We start from the raw sequence: 10728 nt of genomic DNA on the forward strand, positions 1-10728 counted from the left end.
ATGCAATTACATTACACAACAGTTTTATTCTAATAATTTTTAATAAAATTAGTTATTTAGACTTTTATGACATAAAGCTTTAGCATGTATGAGGTTATTTTTGTAATTTTTTTTGAGAATTGAAGGCACATGTAATCACCATCCAAAGAACTGAATCTCAAACTGTTTCTATAATTTTCTGATTTATCATGTAAGTGATAGGTTTAAGGTTTTAACTTATTGTTTATAAAGATTTATCTCATTTATTTTCAACCCCCACACCACAATATTTTTGATAGTGAAATAAATGGCAGGAGAAAAACCTGGATTCAAATGAAATGTTATTATTAGGTGAAAAAGTGTTAAGATTTTTTTCCCCCTAGAAAACATTACTACTTTTAGATATATTAGGTATGATAGGCTAATTGAAAATTACAGTGAAAATGAAAAATTCTCTCAAAGGGCAAACTTGAACTGGCAGAAGAAAGAATAAGCAAATTTGAAGAGAGATTACCAAAACATACGCAATGGAGAAATGCAAGGGGAAAAAAAAAAAAAAAAGAATCCAGGAAAATGAAAGGAAACTCAAACACATTTAGGACATCATTGAAAGTACCAAAATACACTTAATGGGAGTACCAGAAGGAAAGAAGAAAGACAAAAGAGCCACAAAAATTATAAGAAACCTTACAAGAAACACTAAAAAAAGTTATCAAGCATCACTAGACAGTAATTCTAATTGATGTAAAGATTGCCGTAAAAGTAATTACACAGTAACTAAAAAAGACAGTGTAACTACATATTTCTTCTCTTTTGTTACATTTATTGATTTTAAAAAATAATATAATAAGAACTATCTATAGAATTGAACTGTTGGTCCTATAGCATATAGAGACATATCACTTTTGACAATAACAGTACAAATATACTTCACTATAGTGAAGTAAGGAAGGACATCATATATTAACTCTACTCCACAGGGAAAAATGAAGGGTACCAAAAATAGGAAATAATAAGGTAAATTTTTTTAAAAATGTTAAATATATTTTTTCTTAGTTCCTTCAAAAGACTTAAAACTATATAAAGCAAAGATTATAACACTACATTGTTGGATTAGTAAAATATATATGGATGTAATATATTTGACAGTAATAGCACAAAGGAAGGAGAGTTAAGGAAACCATTGTGAAGAAAATTACATCTCACTGCAATTGTATAAATCTGAAGTATATTGTGATAAATTTAGATGTATGCTATAATCCATATATCAACCACTAAGAAATAATTCCAAAAGCATATAGCTAAAAAGAAGACAATATATACTTGGCTAATATTGGTTCAGGTGCTACATCTGAACTAGGGTATGGTTCAACAACTTGGACTAACATGACTTGTTATCCATCAAAATTTCTTTTTTAATTTTACTGTATATAAAATTAGAGATGATGAATAGCTAAGTAGTTGAGGACACTATTTTTCTGCTTCCTTTTTCTATTAAGTGTGGCCATATGACTAATTTTTATCAGTGAACCATACACAGAAAGCACTAGTCTCTTAAGAAGACATAATTCCTCCATGCTCTCTTACCTTCTGCTGGCTAAATACATATTTCCAATAAGCTTTATGGGTTGGTAGAATCACCAAATGGAAAATATCATGAAGTCCTAAATCCCTACCTAGAGAACTTTCCACTATCCTGTAACACCTATCCTTAACCCATATGTAAGTGACAAATATAGTTCTACTATATTGGAGCTATTCATATCTTTGTGCTTTTTTTAAAAATTTAATTTAATTTAATTTCTTTTCAGTGTTCCAGAATTCATTGTTTATGTACCACACCCAGTGCTCATGCAATATGTGCTCTCCATAATACCCACCACCAGGCTCACCCAATCCCCATCCCCCTCCCCTCCAAAACCCTTAGTTTATTTCTCAGAGTCCACAGTCTCTCTGGTTTGTCTCCCCCTCCAATTTCCCCCAACTCACTTCTCCTCACCATCTCCTAATGTCCTCTGTGTTATTCCTTACGCTCCACAAGTGACATCAGATATTAACTGATGAAGGGTACCAAAAATAGTAAATATGAAACCATATGATAATTAACTCTCTCTGCTTGACTTATTTCAGTCAGCATAATCTCTTCCAGTCCCGTCCATGTTGATACAAAAGTTGGGTATTCATCCTTTTAGATGGAAGCATAATACTCCATTGTATATATGGACCATATCTTCTTTATCCATTCGTCCATTGAAGGGCATCTTGGTTCTTTCCACAATTTGGCGACTGTGGCCATTGCTGCTATGAACATTGGGGTACAGATGGCCCTTCTTTTCACTACATCTGTACCTTTGGGGTAAATATCCAGTAGTGCAATTGCAGGGTCATGGGGAAGCTCTATTTTTAATTTCTTAAGGAATCTCCACACTGTTTTCCAAAGTGGCTGTACCAACTTGCATTCTCAGTGTAAGAGGGTTCCCCTTTCTCCACATCCTCTCCAGCACATGTTGCTGTCTTGTTAATTTTGGCCATTCTAATTGGTGTAAAGTGGTATCTCAATGTGGTTCTGAGTTGAATGTGCCTGATGGCTAATGATGATGGACATTTTTTCATGTGTCTATCAGCCATTCATATGTCTTCTTTTGAGAAGTGTCTGTTCATGACTTCTGACCATTTTTTGATGTGATTATCTGTTTTGCATGTGTTGAGTTTGAGGAGTTCTTTATAGATCTTGGATATCAGCCCTTTGTCTATAGTGTCATTTGTGAATATCTTTTCCCATTCTGTGTGTTGCCCCTTTGTTTTGTTGACTGTTTCCTTTGCTGCACAGAAGCTTGTTTATTTTTTATAGCAGCTGAGCAGGACTAATCGACACAGTTCCTGAGTATAGTCCCAACAGGTCCTATTAAATGGTGAAGAGGTTCCCTTCCAAAAGAAAATCAGAATTTAATTTTACAAGGAAAAGGAATGCTGGCTGTGGGGGTGTCCACATTCTGGATATTTAAATATTGTGCTAAGTGATTTATATGTATGTTACAGATAATTACAAGTAATTTTATTGAAATTACTTGAATTCATCATTATATTCCAATTCTATAAGGTGATTATTATCATATCATTTGTTGAGAAGAGAGAGAAGCTAAAAACAGCTAAGTATATTGAATATTTGTGTTTTAACCAAAATCTTTTTAGCTCTAAAAACAATTTTAACCACTCCTTCACCCACTATAAACTAAATTGCTTTGGCTAATTTGTAAGATCCTGGTTTTACTATTAACTGACTCTAAAAGTAATTGTCTTTGATATTTTATTTCACTCATTCTATACAATGCCTTTCAAAAGACAATTTTAGTTGTATTAAAATGATCTAAAACTTCACCCTCATAGCAATTCACTTTTTTCAAATACATTTAATTCTTTCTTTAAAACTTACACATTTTATTAAAAACAAGCTATTAGGGCTAAAAAAAAAAAAAAAGGAAAAACTGGGAGATAACATTTCCTTTGAATTTGCTGGCAGAATTTCATTCAACTTGAGCTATCAGAAGCTATACTTGTGCTAAGTTATATCTGAAGATAGGACCTCTGAAGCTTTTTCTTGTAGTTTGATTAATACTCTATGATCCCAGAAATGCAATGCTATGACCCGGGCCAGACCAAATCATGAGAATTGTGATGACTGTCTACCTAAGGTTAGTATTAATATGTCTGTCTTTTAAATGTACTTAGGTCATGTCACCATGGAAGAAAGAAAAATTTACAGGTCATCTGTGACCCCCTCACTTTTTCTTATGCCCCACATATAACCCCTTCTCCCCCACCCAGGAAACCCTGCTGGTTCAACTTTCAAAGTGAGATCTGCACCTGACCACTTTTCCCTCCTACACCGCTGGGACCCACACAGGATCCGCTTTCACCCCTCCCTCTGCTGATGGCAGTCACCTTCTCTTTGGTCTCCTCTCCATTCCTGTCCTTCTGCTCTCTATTCTCAACTCCCCAGTCAGAGTTGTCCTTTCAAAATAGGATCCCAAGCAATCCCATCTTCCCCACAAATCCCACCCACAGCTCTTGCTGATTCACTCACAATATAAATAAAAGTCCTAAAATAGCTTTATTGGCCATATATACTTAACCCCGCCTTCTCATCTCCTAGTATTCTCCTCCTCGATCCCAGCAACCCATGCTTAATCAAACACACGAAGTGACCCCTTCTTGCCTTAGACCCTTCCCAGTGTCACTGCCTCTGTTTCACATGTACTCCCCCAGTTTTTCTCAGTACTTGCTCTATCAACTTCACGTCTTAGGTCCGATATCATAGGCTCACTAAGGACAACCCTACTAATTTGTGTAAAAGTCAACCTATATTCAAGGGACTGCCTCTACTGCTAAAACACCTAATGCTGGGGCGCCTGGGTGACTCAGTGGGTTAAGCCGCTGCCTTCGGCTGGGGTCATGATCTCAGGGTCCTGGGATCGAGTCCCGCATCGGGCTCTCTGCTCAGCAGGGAGCCTGCTTCCTCCTCTCTCTCTCTGCCTGCCTCTCTGCCTACTTGTGATCTCTCTCTGTCAAATAAATGAATAAAATCTTTAAAAAAAAAAAACAAAAAAAACACCTAATGCTGCTCTGCTTTCTTTTCTTCTATAACACTTCCTACCATTATACGATTTATTTAAAATAAATCATAATAGACATTTTCACAATATAAAATGATTTTATATTTATATTTATATATTTAATTTTATGTATTACCATAATAAACATAATTTACATATGTAATATATATTTACATATATAAATGTTATAAAATATAAGCTTCATAAGGACAGAAGTACTTATTTTGTTTATTTATTTATTTATTTATTTATTTTGGTTTGTTTGTTTTTCAAGGAACTTAAATAACAAGTTAAGTAACATACTTGTCTAACATTATTTTTTTTTTTAATCGCTGAAGCTAAACAAGCCATCCTGTCCATTGTATAAAAACAGACTGCTTAATGTGTGTACACAGTAGGGTAATTTTTAAAAATAGTGTAATTATAATTTCAGAACTTCAGAATGTGAATATCAATGTTCTCTCTTTTTTTTTTTTTTTTTGTATTGGAAAAAAAAATCCTTTGGTAATTATTTGAAGCTTGGACAAAAATTCCATAGCTATATTCTTAGGATAATTCTGTAGAGTCTTCATGATTTACATATACAAAGGAAACTTCAACCTTTTTGAGAAGACATTTCAGCTCCTAGGACCTCATCAACTCAGAGAACATTGGCAGCAATCATAACACAGGGATGAAGAAGCTATTCCTTGACACAACAATTATCCCACATGCCGACTTCTGCTGCTACCATTTGTTCACCTGTGTTCAAGTCCACACCCACAAGCTGACCTGATTCTGATTGTTCTCCTTGAATGTTAGCATTTCCTAAAGGTCAAAACTAGACTTCTGAGAAAGAACCTTGGGAATAAGGAGCAATGCGTCAGCAAATGCTTGAACTGCAAGTTCCGACCTGCCCTTTACATGGGGCTTAGAGTTAATCAAGGCTTCTTTGCTGTCCTAGCACCTTGAACTACACAGCATTCATCAATAACGTTTTTAACAGCCTCAAGCCACTCTTATTGCATCCTTTTTTAAAAAATGTATTTATTTATTTATTTTATTTTTTATTTTTTATTTTTTATAAACATATATTTTTATTCCCAGGGGTACAGGTCTGTGAATCGCCAGGTTTACACACTTCACAGCACTCACCAAAGCACATACCCTCCCCAATGTCCATAACCCCACCCCCCTTCTCCCAACCCCCTCCCCCCAGCAACCCTCAGTTTGTTTTGTGAGATTAAGAGTCACTTATGGTTTGTCTCCCTCCCCATCCCATCTTGTTTCATTTATTCTTCTCCTACCCCCTTTACCCCCCATATTGCATCACCACTTCCTCATATCAGGGAGATCATGTGATAGTTGTCTTTCTCCACTTGACTTATTTTGCTAAGCATGAAAATTTATTTATTTATTTTAGAGAGAGAGAGTGAGTGAGTGAGCAGAGGGAGGGGCAGAAGGAGAACGAATCCTAAGCAGACTTCCCACTGAACATAAAGCTAGACTCCAGGCTTGATCTCAGGGCCCCAAGATCACATCTGAGCCAAAATCAAGAGTCAGACTCTTAACTGACTGAGACACTGGGGTGCCCCTTTTGTTGCATCTTTTATTCGAGTGAGTGTGTGCTTATTTGGTTGCTTTGAACAAATTTGACAGATTGTTACATTGCTCAATAAAGGTCAATTTCTCTTCTCCCAATGTAAAGAAGTCCTGCATGTCCCCGTCAAGATTTAGATCATCAAAAAAAATTAAGAGCTACTCCACCACAAGCAAGAGTCAGCCTATTTCTTCCTTTAGCTCTACTCAGAGCTACTATGCCTTTTTCTGAAAGAGCATTAAAGGAAAACAGGTCAATTCCCTTTTGACTAATAACAACAAATCCTTTATCTGAATTACCACAGACTTTGATTTTCAGTTCTATTATTTTTTTAAACTTTGTTCAATGAATTTTCTTTTAGCTTTTACAAGTTTCTCTCTCTCTCTTGTGCACTTTCTTAAAAAAAGCCAGAATTCACTTCCGGTTTTCTCATATTCTAATGACATATTGTGTGGGAGGATGTGTGCATCTTCTACTCCTTTTTTTTTCATATTAGGATGTTGTGCCCCACGGTCCAAAACAAGAGCTCTGATGAGACTTGTATCAGTTTCAGAGTTTTATGTTTCATCTCCATGATTTCAACCATGGAGAGGTCAATAGGTTCATCTTATTTTTTAAATGACAAAAATGGAGTCCACTACAGCCACTGTTAAGACATCAGCAAAAACAAGCAAGCAAAGAAACAAACAAAAAACCCAAACACATCAGCGAGTTCAGCATGCACTTTAGTACAGAGAAATGTTCTGGCCACAACTATAAGTACTTCCCTGTCCATTTCTTTGCTTATTTTGATTTGTTCCCCAAACTAAAGTGTCTTTTCCTTTGCAGCTTTAAATCTTTGTTATTATTCTGGGATGAAGACCTTAGAAATGTAGAGAGCCTGTTTCAGCAACTCTCTAATGACTAGGACTTTGGAAGTGGTACCATCACCAGTTATGCCACGCTGGGCTGTTGTTACTTTGGTTTTAAGGTGACTGTCAGGTGTTGAATTTGCATTTCATGAAGAGCACCATCTTTCGTAAGCTTGTTGTCTCCAGCCCCAGAAACAAGCATCTTTATGGTGTCCTTAGGCCTCACGTTGGTCCTCAGGAGGTCCTACAGCTCCTAGGCTGCACTGATGTTGATTGCCAGTGCCCCTGGACTTGGGCCCCCTTGGCCTTGGGGTTCAGGATCTTCACATCCACCATGGCTAATCACCATAGGAAAAGTTGTTTTTTTTGTTTGTTTGTTTGTTTGTTTGTCGTTTTTTTTTTAATGAAAGTAGAGCCTAGTAAAGAGTGATTTCCAATACCTATTTGATAAAGAATGGATTTGGTCATTAATTAAATAGTGTTCGCTCTCAAGTGGTATTGGAAGGCTTAATGCCATTTTTTTGATAATTGCTTTTGATTTGTTTTAAGAAGACTCTATAATAGCATTTTAATATGGCAATAACTCATTCTAACACAACAGGGAGATGTTGCCCACATATTCATCACTTTGAGTGAAGAATCAAATGATTTAATCTCAGCATTCATGGTCCTGAAAATGTTCAGTGTTTCATGGGGAAAAAAAGAAATCAACTTTACTCAAATGCTTTAAATGTATTGTAAATGAATATTAAACATTTACACATACATTGTTACATGTTCTTATAAAAACTATATAATATAGATTTTTAAAATTAATTTTTGAATACAATTGACTGAAGGGTATAGCGGAAGTCTTCATGAAACCTCTAAGATTCTAAATTCTATGTTATTCCCACAACTCCTTCATGTACGATAAAAGGAAAGTAAAATTCCCATCTAAAGTAAGTTTATCAATCTTCTATGGTATAAAAAAAGTATAAAGTAAAATTTTGAAATATTATAGTATTAAATATTTTAAGTATATAAAAAAGATGAATATTCACAGAATAAGAAACCTCAAATACTACTTTAGAAACCAAGTCAGTTAAAATGTTCAAGTTATATTCTCATTTCTTTTTGCAATATCTAACCTCACCAGGATATCCTCCACAACAGAGTAGGCTTTGAAGTTCACAAAATTTGATTCAACATTGGCATATCGACCTGACTTCAAAGGGATTTACATTGCTGAAGAATTTCACTGAGTTCAAGAAAGAAAGGAAAATCTCAACTTCCTGTGAAATCTAACTTCAGAGTACCTGGTACCTTCAACAAAATTAGATACATCTGGGTATCAAAAACAGGGATTTGAAAGTACAGTTCAATTCATACAGAAGATCTCTTTTTAATTTCCTGTTTGGTGAATATTTATTGTGATGTGGCCATAAGAAAACTAAAAGTTTCAAGTTTAGTATTTCAGAGATAAAGCTTTGGTGAACCACATATTTAATTCTAAGTAAGAAACAACATTGACATAAACTTATTCTCCCCTATCCATTTGTACATGCAGCACTGGTCAACCAATCTCATTTTTACCTTTCCTACAAAGGCTTGTCTTACCCTTTTCTTCTTCTCTTTTTTTTTGTGGCCAGGGACTCCCCAGACCCCCAACTACCACCACCCTTCCCTCCCCCCACCCAACTTCATTGTAGCATTGCTAAAAATGTACAACTCTAAAAGTGTTACTTATCCTAAGAGGGCCACTCAGATTTTCTCCATTTTACAGTGTTTCTTGTTATTTCCAAGACTTATATATTTTAGCATCTAAATATCCACTTGTATGAATGAAAGACTCTAATTCATTTGTATCTCCCAATTGATCCTCATATCTGAATCTGGTAAAGAAAAAAATTATTTCATTATTTTGAATCAGACTGTTAGATTAGATCTTTATGAACGCCCCAACATACATAACATATATATGGGGTTAGTAGAAAGTGATGATTAAAGTTACAGTTACTAAGGAAGGTCATTTTCTTGAAGGAAAAATACTTCACAATTAATAACAGTGTTTATACTTTATTTTATACAGAATCATTTCATATGAGTTGTCTCCTTTAACTCTCACAATAATCCTATTGATTTGCAAATTTTACATAATTGAGGTATTTAAAAAGTATTACTTTTGGAGAGATTGTTATCCAGTAATAAAAAAGAACTACATTTCATTCAACTATTTTTATAGGTGAGACAGTATGCTAACCTATAAGGAAAACGTTATAATTATTTCCATTTTGTTAATAAAGGCATTAAGATTTAAAGAGATTAAATCACTAACCATGCTTACAGAGTCAGAGTCAATATTCAGCTTCAGGTCTTCTCTCTCCAGAGAAAAAGCTCTTAACCATCATGCTTATTAGCATTTAGAACTGAAGATACTTAGAATTCATATAGTCCAAACTTCTCATCTTACAGATTAAAAAAATTGAGACCAAAAAAAATAATTTTCTGCTCAAGTCGGTAAAGCTCATAGAGAAAAACCATCTTTCAAGCTTCTGTACTTTACTTTTACCACCTTAGCTTGCAACAGTCACTCCCCACTATTCACCTAAGGAGAAGTCTGTGGTTCCATGGTCTATACCTCTTCTCAAGGGTCAGAGCTTGTTGGCTGCTAATTCTGGCAACTCATTAACTCACCTTAATTGGAAGTGGAACTCCAGATGTTCCTTTGACCCTAAACAATGGGGTAAAGTTGAGGTCTTAGAAACATTTATTAGTGGTTTTACTTTTGATCCCTATTTGGGAAGGAACAAATCTATTAGGTATGATTCATCATCTCTGTTAATGAAGTTTATGAGTTTTAGTGAAACCATTTGTAACTCCTGAGAATTAATTCTTCTTCACACCAAGGATGGATATATTACTGAGGGTTCTCCAAAGAAACAGAACTTAGAAGATATATATATATATACACACACATATATATAAACTTATTATAGGAATTGGCTTATGCAATCATGGAGACCAAGAGGTCCCACTGTCCCTAGTCTACAAACTGGAGAACCAGGAGAGTCAATAGCTCTACTTCAGTCCAAGTCTGTCTGGAGGCCTGAGAACCAAGGGAGCCTGTGGCATAAATCCCAGTCTGTGTCCAAGAGCCTGAGAACTAGAAGCACCAATGTCCCAACAAAGAAGGATCTCTCTCAGCTCAGAGAGAGGGAATTTGCCTTTTTGTTCTATTCAGATCTTCAAAAATTGAGGTGATACACACCCATATTGGGGAGGACCATCTACTTTACTCAGTTCACCAATTCAAAGCTAATCTCTTCCAGAAAATCTCTCAAAGGTACACACAGAAATAATGTTTTACTAGATATCTCAGTATCCCTTAGCTTGGTAAAGCTGACACATAAAACCAGCCATCACAATGGGGTATGAGACTGAGGGAAGGTATTATATGAATTCTGGTGCTGGGTTCTGGTTTTGGTTAGGAAATAACACATTTTCTACAAGTGCATTCACAGTCCTGTTTTTCTTTCATAGTAGCTTCCAAGACTACTTAATTTAATGCTGCTCATAAAAACAAAACAAAGTAACAAAAAGAAACAAAATGACAACAACAAAAACCTTTAATAACATTATTAAAGGCATCTTAAACATCTGAATTTTTTTAAGGCATCTTACATGTAACTAAGTTACAGGTAACTACTTACATGTTTAGATGCCT

At 35.2% G+C, this 10728-nt stretch overlaps 1 pseudogene; it reads right to left on the bottom strand.

Moving 5' to 3' along the window:
- Window positions 1-5187: 5187 nt before the first annotated feature.
- On the bottom strand, window positions 5188-7358 carry LOC116567850 (annotated as a pseudogene).
- Window positions 7359-10728: the final 3370 nt, after the last annotated feature.

This window comes from Mustela erminea, chromosome 10 (genome assembly GCF_009829155.1).
Source record: "Mustela erminea isolate mMusErm1 chromosome 10, mMusErm1.Pri, whole genome shotgun sequence".
Lineage (NCBI taxonomy): Eukaryota > Metazoa > Chordata > Mammalia > Carnivora > Mustelidae > Mustela > Mustela erminea.